This window comes from Malaclemys terrapin, chromosome 8 (assembly GCF_027887155.1).
Source record: "Malaclemys terrapin pileata isolate rMalTer1 chromosome 8, rMalTer1.hap1, whole genome shotgun sequence".
NCBI lineage: Eukaryota > Metazoa > Chordata > Testudines > Emydidae > Malaclemys > Malaclemys terrapin.
In genome coordinates, this window is record NC_071512.1 from 105,921,677 (window position 1) to 105,936,471 (window position 14,795).

General features: G+C 46.8%; 1 protein-coding gene and 1 long non-coding RNA gene across 3 annotated transcripts in view; one reads left to right on the forward strand and one right to left on the reverse strand.

Moving 5' to 3' along the window:
• Positions 1–14,795, forward strand: part of PIK3R3 (phosphoinositide-3-kinase regulatory subunit 3) — a 319,548-nt gene that overhangs the window by 125,278 nt on the left and 179,475 nt on the right. The window lies entirely within an intron of this gene.
• On the reverse strand, positions 7,996–13,324 carry LOC128842286 (uncharacterized). The gene is made up of 2 exons (XR_008445959.1): positions 9,470–13,324; positions 7,996–8,616 (listed from the first exon to the last, which is right to left on the reverse strand). It is a non-coding gene; the product is annotated as an uncharacterized LOC128842286 (long non-coding RNA).

Below are 14,795 nucleotides of genomic sequence, written 5' to 3' on the forward strand. Positions count from 1 at the left end.
GTAAATCCTGTCAAGCTAACTTCATATTTCTTTGATGAGATAAGTTTGGCTGATAAAGGAGTTGATGTAATATACTTGGACTTCGATAAAGCACTTGACTTGGTACTGCACAACATTTTGATTAAAAAACTAGAACGATATAAAATTAACCCCCGCACACATTAAATGGATTCAAAACTGGCTAACTGATAGGTCTCCAACTGTAACTAAACTGGGAATCATCACAGAGTGGGTGTGTGTTTAGTGGGGTCCCGCAGGAATCTGGTCTTAGCCCGACTCTCTTTAACATTTTTCTCAGTGACCTAGAAGAAAACATAAAACCGTCACTGTTAAAGTTTGCAGAAAACACAAAAACTGGGGCAGTGGTAAATAATGAAGAGGATAGGTCACTGATAAAGTGATCTGGATCGCTTTGTTAGCTGGGCACGAGCAAACAATATGCGTTGTAACATGGCTAAATGTAAAAGGCTACATCCAGGAACAAAGAACGAAGGCCATACTTACAGACTGGGGGACTCTATCCTGGGAAGCAGTGACTCTGAAGAAGATTTGGAGGTCGTGGTGGATAATCAGCTGAACATGACCACCCAGTGTGACGCTGGGGCCAAAGGGGCTAATGCGATCCTTGGATGCATGAACAAGGGAATCGCAGCAGAGAGGTTATTTTACCTCTGTATTAGGCCTTGGTGCAATCGCTGCTGAAATCCTGTGTCCAGTTCTGGTGTCCACCATTCAGGAAAGATGTTGATAAATTGGAGAGGGGTCAGAGAAGGACCATGAGAATGGTTAAAGGGTTGGAAAACCAACCTGCCTTACTGCGATAACTCAAGGAGCTCGGTGTAGTTAGCTCCACAAAGAGAACGCTAAGGAGTAACTTGATCACAATTTATAAATACCTGCATAGGGAACAAATATTTAATGACAGGCTCTTCACTCTAGCAGAGAAAGTTATAACTGGATCCAATGGCTGGAAGTTCAAGCTACACAAAATCAGACTAGAAATAAGGCGTAAATTTTAAACAGTGTGGGGAATTAACCACTGGAACAATTTACCAAGGGTTGTGGGAGATTCTGCACCACTGACAATTTTTCAAGGAAGATTGGATGGTTCTCTAAAAGCTCTGCTGTAGGAATTATTTTGGGACGTGTTCTGGCCTGTGTTATACAGGGGTTTGGACGAGCTGATCACAATGGTCCCTGCTGATCCTTGGAATCTGTGACTCTATGCAACCACGAGCCCTCCTCTGTGTTGTAATTTGCCGCTGCTGGGATATTAAGGGACTGTTTTGGTTTGGCTAGTCAAATCACAGGTAAAATGAGACCCTAGCCACTCTTGCTTCAGACGAGGTAGAGAAATTACTGGGAGTGTGAGTTCAACTGAGAAAATTCGAGCTTGTGCACAAAATGACTACCCAGAGGAGGAGGATAAATAATTGCCACCCATTATTCCAGCATCAGGAGACCTGGTCAGAATAGCTGCTCAGAGCCAAGGGAGGCATAATTGCTACCTAGTCCCGGTCTCATGGAAAGACAAAGATCTATTCACTACAGGTGCCCTCCCCATCCCCCCACATGAGAGGGTTTAACTATACAGGGGATTTACAGGAATATAACAGGACTTGCTTGAGAGCGAGTGAGTGTAGAGAAACCAGGAGTCAGTGGCTCTGCAGAGAATGTTTTCATCTAAAAGGGGCACGAGAGGAGGTTGTGTGACCCAGCGGGCAGGGAGTTGGACTGGGAGTCAGGAGATCTCGCTTCTGTCCCTAGCTCTGCCACGGGCTGCTGGGCGTCCTTGAGCAAATCACTTTGTGAAAGTTCCGCTTCCCCTTTGGCTGTCCCTGGCAACCCCTCTCACCAGATGTGTCTCTAAAACGCCGAGCACTGCAGGGTGCCGGCTCTCAGGTGGGCACCCCTGGGATATTAGTAACGAGACTGGTTTCCCCCCCAGCCGCTTTCAGCAGTGTCAGTTACACAGCAGCTGGAGCTGGGATAGACACGCACAGTCGCTCCGACTGAGCTCGCGTGCTAAAAATAGAAGCGTCGGCGAGTCAGGCAGCAGGACGGGCTAGCCCCCCCGAGTACGTACCTGGGGTCCTGGGTGGGGTGTACGTGGGGCAGGTAGCGCATCACGCCGCTTCTGTTTGTAGCATGCTAGCTCGATCCAAGCGACGTCTGTGTGAGATGGAAATCACACCTCTGGCTCGAGTAGAGGTGGACCCTTAGACTTTGAAGGGCTGTGAGTGGCCGGTGTGGCCATCAGCCGGATGGCTAGCACAGGTCTGTGTTGTTACGTGCTGGATGACTCATGCCATGTCGTCTGGGCTACACTGCGGAGAGGTGCTTTACTATGGAAGAAGAACTCTGAGGACTTAGGTCTCTCCCGGCCCCATCTGTAAGATGGGGATAATAATACCTTGTCTGCCAGGAACCTGGAAGGGCTTATTTGTACAGTGCTTGGAGACCCTCAGCTCAAAAGGGCCACACATGTGCAGCATATTTTAAATTTTGATCTTTAACTGCCCCCGGGAAGCGTTCATGCTGCAACACAAAACGATGCCACCATAGCATCTTAAAAAGGGCAGAGAGAAAAAAACCAGCAATTTCCTTGTCTCTCTTGCTTGCTCATTAGGTCTCTCTCCTCTGCCCTTTGTGGACGCACTAGGAGCTGAGAGTTAACAAGCTTTGCAATAAACTCTGGCCTCCTAGACAGCCTCTATTAAGATGGGCGAAAAATGGCTCCTTTGTTCAGAGCTCTCATCAGAGAGTCGAGTCTCTGTCTTTAAACACCTCTGCCGAGCTTGTCTCCCCTCATGAAAACAGACAATGACAAATGGCGTTAGACCGAAGCAGAGAAATATGCCCACAATGGCTCGGAAAAGCCATAGAGGTCCTCCTTGACTGCGTCTGCCAGGTCTGCTCCCACGTCGCTGGGTGAATGCAGAGCCCCACAGAACTGTTAACTGCGTCTCCGCATGGTGTTGCTGTCCAGATTCAACTTCAGGGGAGCTCGGCGCCTGAGTTTTCATGATACAAATGGGGGATAGTTGGGAAGCTGGGGTCAAGGCCCAGAGTCAAAGTTCCCCCAAGTTATGATGTGCTCAGGGCTGGGGTTTTGGATGGGGTTTAGCGCCTGGGTCCCCACTTGTATGGAACATCCAGTCCCCTGATTTGCAGGCTTCTCATACCCCCAAACAGAGCAGCGCGGGAACCGGAATTTCCGTTTCACAGGAAGTTCCAACATTTTGACGTTTGTTTTTTGTCATGGAACAAAGTGTCAAATTTCAGAAGTTTTCCGTGAAGTGAATTTTGGGGGTGGGGGGAAGGGACGTGAATTTGGAGGCAGGGAGAAGTGCCATTTCAGGTCATTCAAAACATTTGGTTTCAACTTTTTAAATTTTATATTATACTGTTGCTCCTTTTTGACCTGAGCAGCTAGACAGAGTTCAGGGCCCTGGGGATGTTCGAGCTGGAAATAGAAACTGATGGCGGCTGGGATTTTCTTGGACACAGTCTTGTTTATTTACAAGGAAGGAACAAAACTCTACGTCTCTGAACATAAAAAGAACCCAAGAACACCCAAAACAATACTCAAAAAAGCTCCTGGATGGGTTCACCTATACCTTTTGTTTTAGATGGGGGCATATGCTTACAGTAACGTTAATTAAAGGGCGAATTCACACCTATCAATCTCAATGTGATTTTAATTCAACTCATAACAAGGTTGCTCACAGCTTGTAACAATATTGTAATTGATAATAAAAAAGAAAAATACATTGCCAAAGGAAAAATCATAGAATCATAGAAGATGAGGGTTGGAAGAGACCTCAGGAGGTCATCTAGTCCAACCCCCTGCTCAAAGCAGGACCAACATCAGCTAAATCATCCCAGCCAGGGCTTTGTCAAGCCGGGCCCTAAAAACCTCTAAGGAAGGAGATTCCACCACCTCCCTAGGTAACCCATTCCAGTGCTTCACCACCCTCCTAGTGAAATAGTGTTTCCTAATATCCGACCTAGACCTCCCCCACTGCAACTTGAGACCATTGCTCCTTGTTCTGTCATCTGCCCCCACTGAGAACAGCCGAGCTCCATCCTCTTTGGAACCCCCCTTCAGGTAGTTGAAGGCTGCTATCAAATCCCCCCACATTCTGTCTAGAAGAACAGCAGAAAGAGCTGGGAAGGGTCAGAGAAGTGGGGTACAGATGTCCTGGGGAGAAACTGGGTTTTATACCCTGGCTCCAGCCCAAGTGCAAATACCCGTCACATGACACCAGTGGTGCCCCAAACAGCTACCACCGTCCAGTGCATCCAATTAATAACACATGCAGAGTTTCTGCTTACAGATCTGTGCTCTAAGATGGCAATAGAAGCACTGCTAAGGGTTATTACCATGGCATTTGTAGCTGGTACATTTCCATTTCTTCCAATCATCGTAATCCTAGGGAAAATCACCGTGATATGTCCCAGCCTTTTGCTCCTGGGAATGCAGCACAAACCCAGCATACGCCTTGCTCTGTGTCACACTTGGCCAAGGCAGGTTGCTGCCCCAGGCTGACTTCGTTACGAGTCTGTTTTCTCATGGACCTAGCCACTGGGTTTGAACCTGCCGTTCCCCCGGGGGAGTCGCTCCGAGGTTCACGGTCAGGCTTGTGGTCAGCACTGACTATGAGGTAGTGTCTCCAATTGCTGGGTTAGAGGTTTCGCTTCTGGCATTGTTCAGCGTGGTTTTCTATCTGGTCACGAAGCCAAGCATGAAGTGAAGGCCTCTTTTGTCTCCTGTAAATAAGGGACTGACCAGGGTTTTCTTTCAAGTGCCTCACAGTGGCCCTGTATAGAAGAAGCCAGGGGGGCGCTCACACCACTGACCAAAACATGACCTGGAGCCTAGACCAAAACGTTGTCGAGGCTCAGTGAAAGTGCGGGTCACCTCTCCCCATTATGTGAGGTGAAGATTGGAGGATTAGTGCCTCAGATGGGTGGGTCGGCTGCCTGCCATCCTGAGGGCCAGGAAAACACCAGCTACAGAGGACTAGTGTTATCAATGGAACTGAAGTCCCAGGCCCAGCCAGCGAGCAGCCTGAAGGACTGGATCTCAGTTACCCCTCTTGGGGAATGAACAGCAGGCCAAGTTGTGGGTTTGACTCCCGCAGCGCGACAGGGTAAGAGAGGCCTCGGGTAGCTCCTGACTCTAGTTAGGGGCCAGGTTATGGATAATTCCACCTCAGGTTAGGCTGGGGTATTTTGGTCTTTGTAGTAACTCGTCTTTCGAGCTCCGCTCGTTTATTTACCTGCTCATATCTGAATGTAGCCCTCTCCCATCGCAACTGCCCTTAATCTTTGTGTCTGCCCCTGGAAAGCCTCTGAAGAGGGATCCAGAAAGATGACCCGCCAGGAGCAACAGAATGTCCCTAAAAGTGTGTATGGGGGTGGCCCCCTGATCTCCCCCCGCCCCGTTCCAGTACCTCTGTGATCTGTAGCCCCAGATTTGACATCCCCTCAGCTCCACTGAGCTCAGCAGAGTCACTCCTGATTTGCCTCAGGCTACGTGAACCAGAGTCAGGCCCTAATGCTTAAAACAAGGGTCATTTGATGTAAGGGGATAACCACAACTATTGAAAGAGCCATCCCCCGTTTGCATTGTGTCTGGCTCTCCGGGCGGGAGTTAAAGCTCTCCCCAGTGGATTTACTGCCCTATTTTCAGGCCAGGTTTTAGACAGACAAATTGACACCCAAGCAATGAGTCCTGTGGCATGTTAAGTTTCCTGCATGAACAATTTTTGTGTCCCCCACCCCCACCCCATTGCGGGTCGTTGTCGCACAATGGGGCCTTGGCAGGATCAGAGGTACAAGTGGCCCCTCTACGAGCCTGTACACGAGTCTGGTAGCTCCCAAGAGCTGCAGAGGCCAGTTAAGGCTGCGTCCGGGGAAAACTGGCATTCTTTACTTGTGTAACACCAACCCCGTGCTCAGCGCTACCCAATCGTTACAGTCCCTTCCAGGAACATCTTAGTGGTGTCGGAGAAAAACTGAGTTCTCACTATTTGTTTAGGTATAGCAAGTCAGATGTTTTATTAACTCTCACATGTGCAGAGGGAGAGAGGTAAACAGGTCTCTCTCTGATAACTAATTACAGCAAGCATTTATACCTTTCATTACAAAAATAATGAGGGACAGCAGCATTTTTGTTTATACATAGGCCATCTTGATATCTCATTTCCTCAGTTGTTTTGACTCTTGCCAACATACAATTATTTTCTATACCTTATCTACCCAAGGTCTTCTACACTTTATCTATGCTGAGGTCATCATAACTTCTTACACAGCTCTTTCTCACCCGCCTCACACAATCCTCGCTTCTACAAATCTCGCGTTATCAGGGTTACAGTTAGCCTGACTCTTGCTAACAAACGTCATGCATTACAGTTCCCTTCTGTCAGTTCTTTTCTCTGCTTCCACAACCCCCCCTTTTGTACTTCTAGTACAACAAACATTCTCAAATCTCTATTTGCATCAAGTCCTGGACTTCTGATTCTAAATCAGATGCTTCAACCTTAGGGGTTTTGATTGGATGCAATGACAATGCATGATTAGCATGAACATGAAAGGTATTACTATTATTACGTCTTTTACAACAACAATAACATAATCCTAAGCTAACTAATAACAATACAAGCAATAACATTCCCATAGCAATACTATAATGGGGTTGTTGTACAGCCTTTGTCATAAAGCACAATACATCATATTTAGTACATAAGGTAGCTACTCTATAAGCAGTGTGAAAGGCATACTTTTCTACTTGATATACATTTTGAAGCATGTGAATTTGCCCTTGTACCTCAGAGATTTTCTGAATCTCAGGTAACAATGAAAGCAAATTTTGAAATCTATCAGATAGTAAGCTAGTCCAATTAAAGGGTATCTGGAACCTAAGGGCTACTTGAAAAACTCTATCTGCAGGCCAATAAATGATATGATTGCCTGCAGTGGTAGTGAGATTAAAATGTATGTCTTGCAATGTAGTGGCTTTAACATACACACAGCTATCATTAGCTTAAAAAAATAAGTGTCCTGTCAGGGTAGTTCCTTGTCCCCTACCCTCCCAGCAAATGTAGTCATGAAGAGTAACAACTTCTCCTGGCTTCAGTTTACGGATACACTGAAGCTGTGGGGGTTGTAACGGCCAAAATGTCCATTGTCTCCCTAACCCCACCCAAATGTCAGATGTAATCCCAGGAGCACTGACTAAAAATCGATTGGGCATACCAGGAGGTCTAATTTCCCAGATGTCTCGGTGAATTACCCAATCCCACATGCATCCTCCCCATGGACCCGGCAGGATTCGGTATGTGGGAGCCCACACCCCCTGAACCGGTCCATATGCTTGGAAGGAGCACTGAGAACGTCCACACTTCCACCCAGAAAGTTTCCAAGTATGTCTCCATGGCCACAGATCAGATGGTACTCCTAACGTGTCTGTAAGGGCAGTGGGCCAAGCCTGGTGCTCTAGATCATTCCGAATGGCCATTAGCTGGTCATTCAAGAAATCCTGAATCTCTGAGCATGCTAGATCCCACTGCAATGCCTTCCCAGCCTCAGTGATATTCAATACCATCTCTGTCAGCAACTTCTGGGTCATTGAACTAAGGGCAGAAATAACATGTAACTCACCAACTCCAGCCTGTACCTGGGTTAGTTGTGCTCCAGAAACAAGGCCTATGGCCTTCTCTAGTTGGCCCAATTTCTCATCATGTTCCTGGTTCTTAAAAATATTCCAGACTGCTACTGCATTATTGGCCCCATCCCACAGGGATCCGGTCAAGTCTCTCTTCTTTCTAGAAGAAATAACCCAAGCCCTCTGTTGTGCTAATCTAATGGCAGCCCCCTGTGAGCAATTTGGGTATGTAGAGGTAATCTGGAAACTGGATAAGGGTAATGAAAATTTAACAGTCCCTAGTGTAGTGTTAATCACAGTTCATTGATATCCTAATACATTTCTTTTTGGTGTAGTACTATACCACATTCCCAAGCATGGGTCCCACAAGTTTCTTCCTGCCAGTGTATAATTCTTTGTTTCTTCACCAGGGTCAGTTCTTAATGTCTCTTGTAGTCAGGAATCCCTGGACTTTGTGGTTTCAATGAAGCAAGTGTTCCTTCTTCTCTTTTCCTGAAACAGTGTGGTTTAGCATCATACAGGGGAGAGGTTACTAGCACATCACCCTGTAATGGTTTTGCTTCTTCTAGAAAAATCCAGAGGCACAGTAGGTCTGTCAGTGGACAAGGGAGAGGTTACTAGCACTTCACCTTGTCTTTTTTTTTTTTTTCTTTCTTTCTTTTTCCTGCTGTCCAGAAGACACAGCAGAGCTAGAAGGAGAAATAGGCTTATCATCAGTCGGAGAGTCCTCCCGAGGTGGAGGGGTCTTTTTACAGTGAGAAGCATGGGTCCAGGCAGGTAGTCCTTGGCACTTCACAGTGGTGGTGGTGGTTAACAGGACTTGGAAAGGGCCTTTCCAGTGTGGAGCCAAAGCAGTCTTTCGTTGATAGACTTTACGTAGACTCAGTCTCCTTGTTTCAATGAATGGCAGGGCTGCTAGGGTCTTTGGGTAGCACTTCTTTTATCTGTGAGAAAAGAAACTTAACACATTTCATTAATGCCTGGCAGTGTTTTGCAGATCTCATAGTTGCTTCGGCACATTCAGGCCCCCCTTTTCTTGGCTATCAGCCAAGTCTTAGCTGTGGGCAGTGTCCTTGGATGGTGCCAGCATCTTATCTTTGGACTGAGCTTGCTAGCTATTTTTTCTCAGTTAACTCATTCTGTTCTTTTTCCTTCTCCCCTTCTTGGCTTCTTTTAACCTACAAAGGAAACTTCCACTCTTCACTTATACACCTTTTCCCAACAATGAACACATACACATTGCCATTATACAGTACATTAGTCTTATTATTCAATGTATGCCATGTACACCCTTCCAGTAAAATAACTTTATTACAGAGCTTTGGACCAACAAACCAGGACAAGCACACCCACTTTTGAGGAGTCCACTCAGTACAACCTCAGGTGTCCAATAGCTTTCCTCCCTCCCCAGCCCTCTGGCTAGAAATCTGAGGTAGCCAGAAGGATCCCATGGGCAATATGGGGAGTGGGTTAACCTTCCATGTCCTTGCTTCCAAAGACTGTTGGTATGCAAATTTTAACAACAATTTTTTTCAATTAAAAAAAAATCTGGCCAATGAAGTTTTTTTTTCTTACTTAAGCAACTGTATTACACTTTAGTATATCACATTTTCCTGATTTATCCAAACACTTTTTGTATTCCAAGTTGAATAAAACAAGTATCTGCTTTTTTTGATTTAACCCTTCTATTTAATTTTGAACTAGACTGTCTTATGAAAATATTAAACCCAACAATTCTGGCCACAAGACAAACACCACAAGACAGGACAAAGAACACAAAAATAATTCCTATTGTACCAGTAAATGCATGGTACATTGAATGCTGTTCAGCTGGCATCCGTTTTCTCTGATGATCTGAAAGACAAAAGAACAGAGGTCTACCCCTTCTGGGTAGTCAGTCATTGCTTAAAATATTTCCTTTATATACACACATACTCTTGTTGATTTTAGACAAAACAGAGGAATTACCCCATATTTCTTTGTATTTGTTTCATAGGCAGCCCAGGTTTCAGTGGCTTCTACCTTATTAGTTAGAAAATTGCATTAATACAGATGCTTTCTGGCTTGCTTCCAGATCCAAAGCTATCCACAGCTTAAAAATTCTTATGTAAAAAGTCACAATTAACTTTCCCAGACTTTTGATTGCCTTTTACTTCTAACTCCTGCTTTCAAACACCCAGTGATCTGAAAAAGACAACACAACCTATATTGGTAGGTTTGCATTTCTTTTACCTCTGCTACAATATACACTGCACATGTTCTGGGGAAAATGCACATCCTATCCACAATTCAATTTCCACAACACTAGCCACATCAATTTCTACACAAGGTGTAACTGTTTCTTTTGTGCTTACAAAATCTCCATGCACCCCTAGTAAAGTGACAGTTCGACCACACAGAGCCAGGGGCACTGTCCTTCTCTCTCTTTTTACCAGATCTTTTATCTGCTATTTTGTTACCCAAAAACAAATTCAAATCTTTATTCTTTCCTGAACACCGGGTAAAGGCCATTTACTTAACATATAATCCAAAGGGCTATCCTTAGAGAGTTTTACCAGAGACCCACCCATCTGCCTGCTGACACTCTAACAGAGAATTACACAGAGAACAGAGGGAATTATGGCCTAATAGGATCCTATTACAGGAATTTCTACTAATACTGACCGCTACAGGGGACGGGACAGAAGGATCCCAATTCAACCTCAGAGCTTCATTGCACGCGATGGCTTCCACTCTGAGGAATTACGAATGAGAGGCTCAGTTCCATCCACACACCTAACACCTAAATGTATAAGACAGAAATTCATTAACCGGAGTCGCCATTAACTGTCACCAAAATATCGGGTCCACCTAGCTGAGAGCCAATAACAGCCAGACAGGGATAAGGAAGAGTTGCTTTATTCTGCAGAAGAAAGGAGAGCCTTGCACCTTGGTACAAAGACTCTGTCTTACACACATTTTACCATTTCAATTATTATCCTGGGGATTTGAAATCCCCATGCTTATAATTACTTACTCCTTTCCTTCCACTATGCCCTCAAAGTTTCCAACCTGTTCTCCAATCTCTCTATCTATTGCCTGCCCGCTTGGGCCCGATCCTGCTTTTCTCGCTGAACCGTCCCTTCCATGGGCACCAGCTTTTTCACTACCAATTTAGATAGGAGGGTGGGCTTCTTAACTAGCCCCCACCCTTCCTGGTCTCTTCTCTTTATCTTCTTACTCACAAGGCTACCCAAGTCCTCCCCCGTGAGGCTTGCCACTTGGGCAAAACGCATTGCCCATTGGCATTTAACTATTCAATTTTCTCTTGTGGCAAACACACTGCTCTTACAGCATATGCAAACACAAATGGTTAAATTCTGACAAGTCCCTGAAGGACCGGTACTTGCTTAGCCAGTGCTTCCTTTTCTGCCTGGAAGTCCTGTCTCAAGGCTTGCAACTTGCCCTGGGCGTAGGTTTGAGTTGCTGCCTGGTTCATGATCTATGCTCTTAATTGCTCAATTCTAGTTATCAAGTACACAACTCTTCCCTTTTCTCCAACTTCTCTGTTGCCCAGTCCTGCTACGACTGGGGTAGATCCACCTGACACCCTTCCCGGTCAGCCGGGGTGGAAAGAGGAATGCTAAATCCCTCTCCGGTTCTCAGACTTACTGCGGCTGAGAGTAGACACACTTTCATACTCACACACGTACGTCCAGACTGGCCACGTCTGTGTATAACGTTCAGAGAAGGTGCTGTGCAATCTCCAACTTGCTTCCTCTCTTGGGAGGGCAGTTCTTTTACACCCTGAGGTCTCCTGGGGCGTCTTTTCAGTGATTCCAGTCCAGGCCGGCTGCCTGTGGCTTCTTCAGCTTCCCCAAACCACGCCAGCTCCAGGGTCGCAAAGGCAGACTGTTGGATCTCACTGGACAGTTAAGCTTTGCAAATGTAATCTCAGCACTTTAACTTGTATTGCCTTTGGTTTGACTATGTCTATATTTTTTCACAGTCAGCTGGGGCCGAAAGCAGTTTTTCTTTATACTTAGTCTGGTCTGCATTGATTCTTGACCTTGAACGCAGATTAACTTTCTCTTTATCTCTGGACCAAGCTGAATTTCAAATTAACCCGTTCCTTTCCTCAATAGACAAATTGCTCCCATTTGTGTCAGAGGCTTTTTTTTGATTAAAAGCTCCTCTGAGATGTATGATCTTATCTAGATTGAAGGTACCTTCTAGTGGGCATTGTTTAGATGAATTTTCACGCGTGTAATGATTCCAATTCTCTAAATACCTGCAGGTTTTAGTACCATAATGTACGTACATGAAATAAGCTGGGGTACCCTTAGTGGGTGAGAGGGAATCCTTAGACTGTCCCCCACCCATTTTCCAATCACACACACAGGGAGGAGGATGCCCTGTCCGCGCTAGCGGCACATAAACTAAGGATCTCTCCCTACAGGGTATTCACACAGGAGAGACTAACGAGGATGGCCACGACCCTCCTACACCTCCCTTCAGCAAAGAGCGTCGGCTAGTCTCAGAGAGACGGCGCCGCTTACTCTGTTGCATCCAGTGAGATGATCAGACTGTCAGTGGCTCACACGGAGAGGAAAAGGGGAGGGAAGATGGGTTCACACACTCCTAGACCCAGGTAGCCTCCTCGCCGGACGATGCCAGGACGAGTTAGCCCACCGTGGGTCGGATCTCCTAAAAGATCCTCTAGTTACCGGGCTTGCATTAGAGTAGTTCTGGTCACGAGCCAAAAGACTTCGCAGAGTACTCTGGGCGTCTTCCGGTAACACTCAATTCACACTGGTGTACACACACACACAGACCACACACACACCAAGGCCTTATACCAGGTACTACTCCTGAGTACCTCCAGGTACTATTCCCAAGTACCTCGATGCATCACTTGAGGCGGTAAAAACCCCTCTTGAGGCGGTAACAACCCCTCAACACAGGTGCAAACCTTATGCACCTAGCATATGCATACAGGGGGCGGCAAACAATTCCCCTATTACGCCGCTCAGCATCTGACCTTGCTGCACAGTCAATAAGTTCGGATGGCGTGAGCCCAACAGGGGCAGACGGCCCCACGGACAGTCCTCCTCCGACACCCCAATAGAGATTTCAAAAGGTCTCCTACCTCTATTGTGGCGCCATGGGGTTCGAAGGGGAACGATCCGTAGCAGCTGCCGGTGCCTCTGCGGGCGTTGCCATCCCGGACGAGCCCCCAAATTGTCGGAGAAAAACTGAGTTCTCACTATTTGTTTAGGTATAGCAAGTCAGATGTTTTATTAACTCTCACATGTGCAGAGGGAGAGAGGTAAACAGGTCTCTCTCTGATAACTAATTACAGCAAGCATTTATACCTTTCATTACAAAAATAATGAGGGACAGCAGCATTTTTGTTTATACATAGGCCATCTTGATATCTCATTTCCTCAGTTGTTTTGACTCTTGCCAACATACAATTATTTTCTATACCTTATCTACCCAAGGTCTTCTACACTTTATCTATGCTGAGGTCATCATAACTTCTTACACAGCTCTTTCTCACCCGCCTCACACAATCCTCGCTTCTACAAATCTCGCGTTATCAGGGTTACAGTTAGCCTGACTCTTGCTAACAAACGTCATGCATTACAGTTCCCTTCTGTCAGTTCTTTTCTCTGCTTCCACAGTGGAGACGCAGTTTATACCAGCAAAAGAGTTCCCTTGTCATTATAGCTTATACCATTTCCCCAGACAAAATAAGCTATACCCTCAAAAGCTCTTTGTCCAGTAGAACTGCACCTACACTAGAGATTTGGCCAGCAGGCTGTCAGCTAGGATGGTGGGGGGTTTTCACTTCTAACCAACGTAGCTATGGCATAGACCAGCATCGTGCCACATATCTGTGGATGGCTGTCCTGCGAATATACAGCAAAGGCCTTTGTCGAGGATGATGGGGGAAAGTCAAGGGCACTGCACCCACTGCATACCCCTAGGAGCACAGCACACCACAGCAGCTGGGACACCAGTGGAGTCACCAGCGTCAAAGGGTTTCAGCCGGAGCTGCCTTTACTCACACCGCCATGCACGAAGTGAGAAACGTGCCGTGATTTTTATCCAGAATGGTCAAGTGTTTCCAGTTGTCCTTATCTGCTATAACTCAGGATAAGCGGATGGGACAAAGGGAGTGTGCTTAAGTGGTTAGAGCAGAGGACTTGGAGACAGGACTCCCTGTGTTTCCTTTCTTGGCCTGTGAACTTGGGTCAAGTCACTTTAACCGCTCTGGGCCTCCCCACCGGCAAAACCAAGGCTTTGGCCGAAGAGCGCACAACGGAGATGAAATCAGCGTTTGGTGTAAGTGAGTTGTTGGCGCAAAGACTCACCGGGATGGGCCAAGTGCATCCTGTGTGTCAGTCTGCGGGGCTGAACAGAGTCACGCTAGCGGTAAATGTTCCCTGGTAACACGGCACATTCCAAAAATCTGCTGGGTGTTTTCCTTGAGAGGCCTCAAAACACGGAAATGCTTGTCCCAGTGCCTGGGATGTGGCGTCCGTGCTGACACTTAACCCAGCAAATTAGCAGAGGCCTCAGTCTGTGGTGCTAATAATTACCAGGAGTTATTAATACCACCCAGGCTCACAATCACCGCTGATCTTTCCCAGTCACCTTGGCCCGCACTCATGTAAACAGCTGTCACGATGCCCCGTCAGCCCGGCCTCTAGCATGCGGTGCATTGGAGAGGGGACTGAGCAACTGCGGGTTTCTAAGCAGCTGGATGACACGGTGACCCAGGTCTGAACACAAAAGCCAGCCCCAAGCCGCGGGGGAATGGGGGGCTTGGCAGCCATCCAGGGACCTGTGCAAAGGAGTTCCAGACTGCGAAGGGAGCGAAGGTCGGCAGGACGGGCTGCTCTCTTTTCGGAGTGGCTCTAGCACCTGTTGGGAGATGCAGTGGAGCGTTGCTGCAATTGCTCCTGCTAGGGTGCTAGAATGAAACGTGTCTGTCCCCAGCTGGATTGGACGGAGCCCTCCCGCAGCCGGCAGCCCCTGCAGCACGAGGCTCGCTTTGACGGGAGATTTCAGCACTGACACCAGCATCCCAGACCAATTCCATTCACTTCCTTATAGTGTCACTTTGTGCATGATA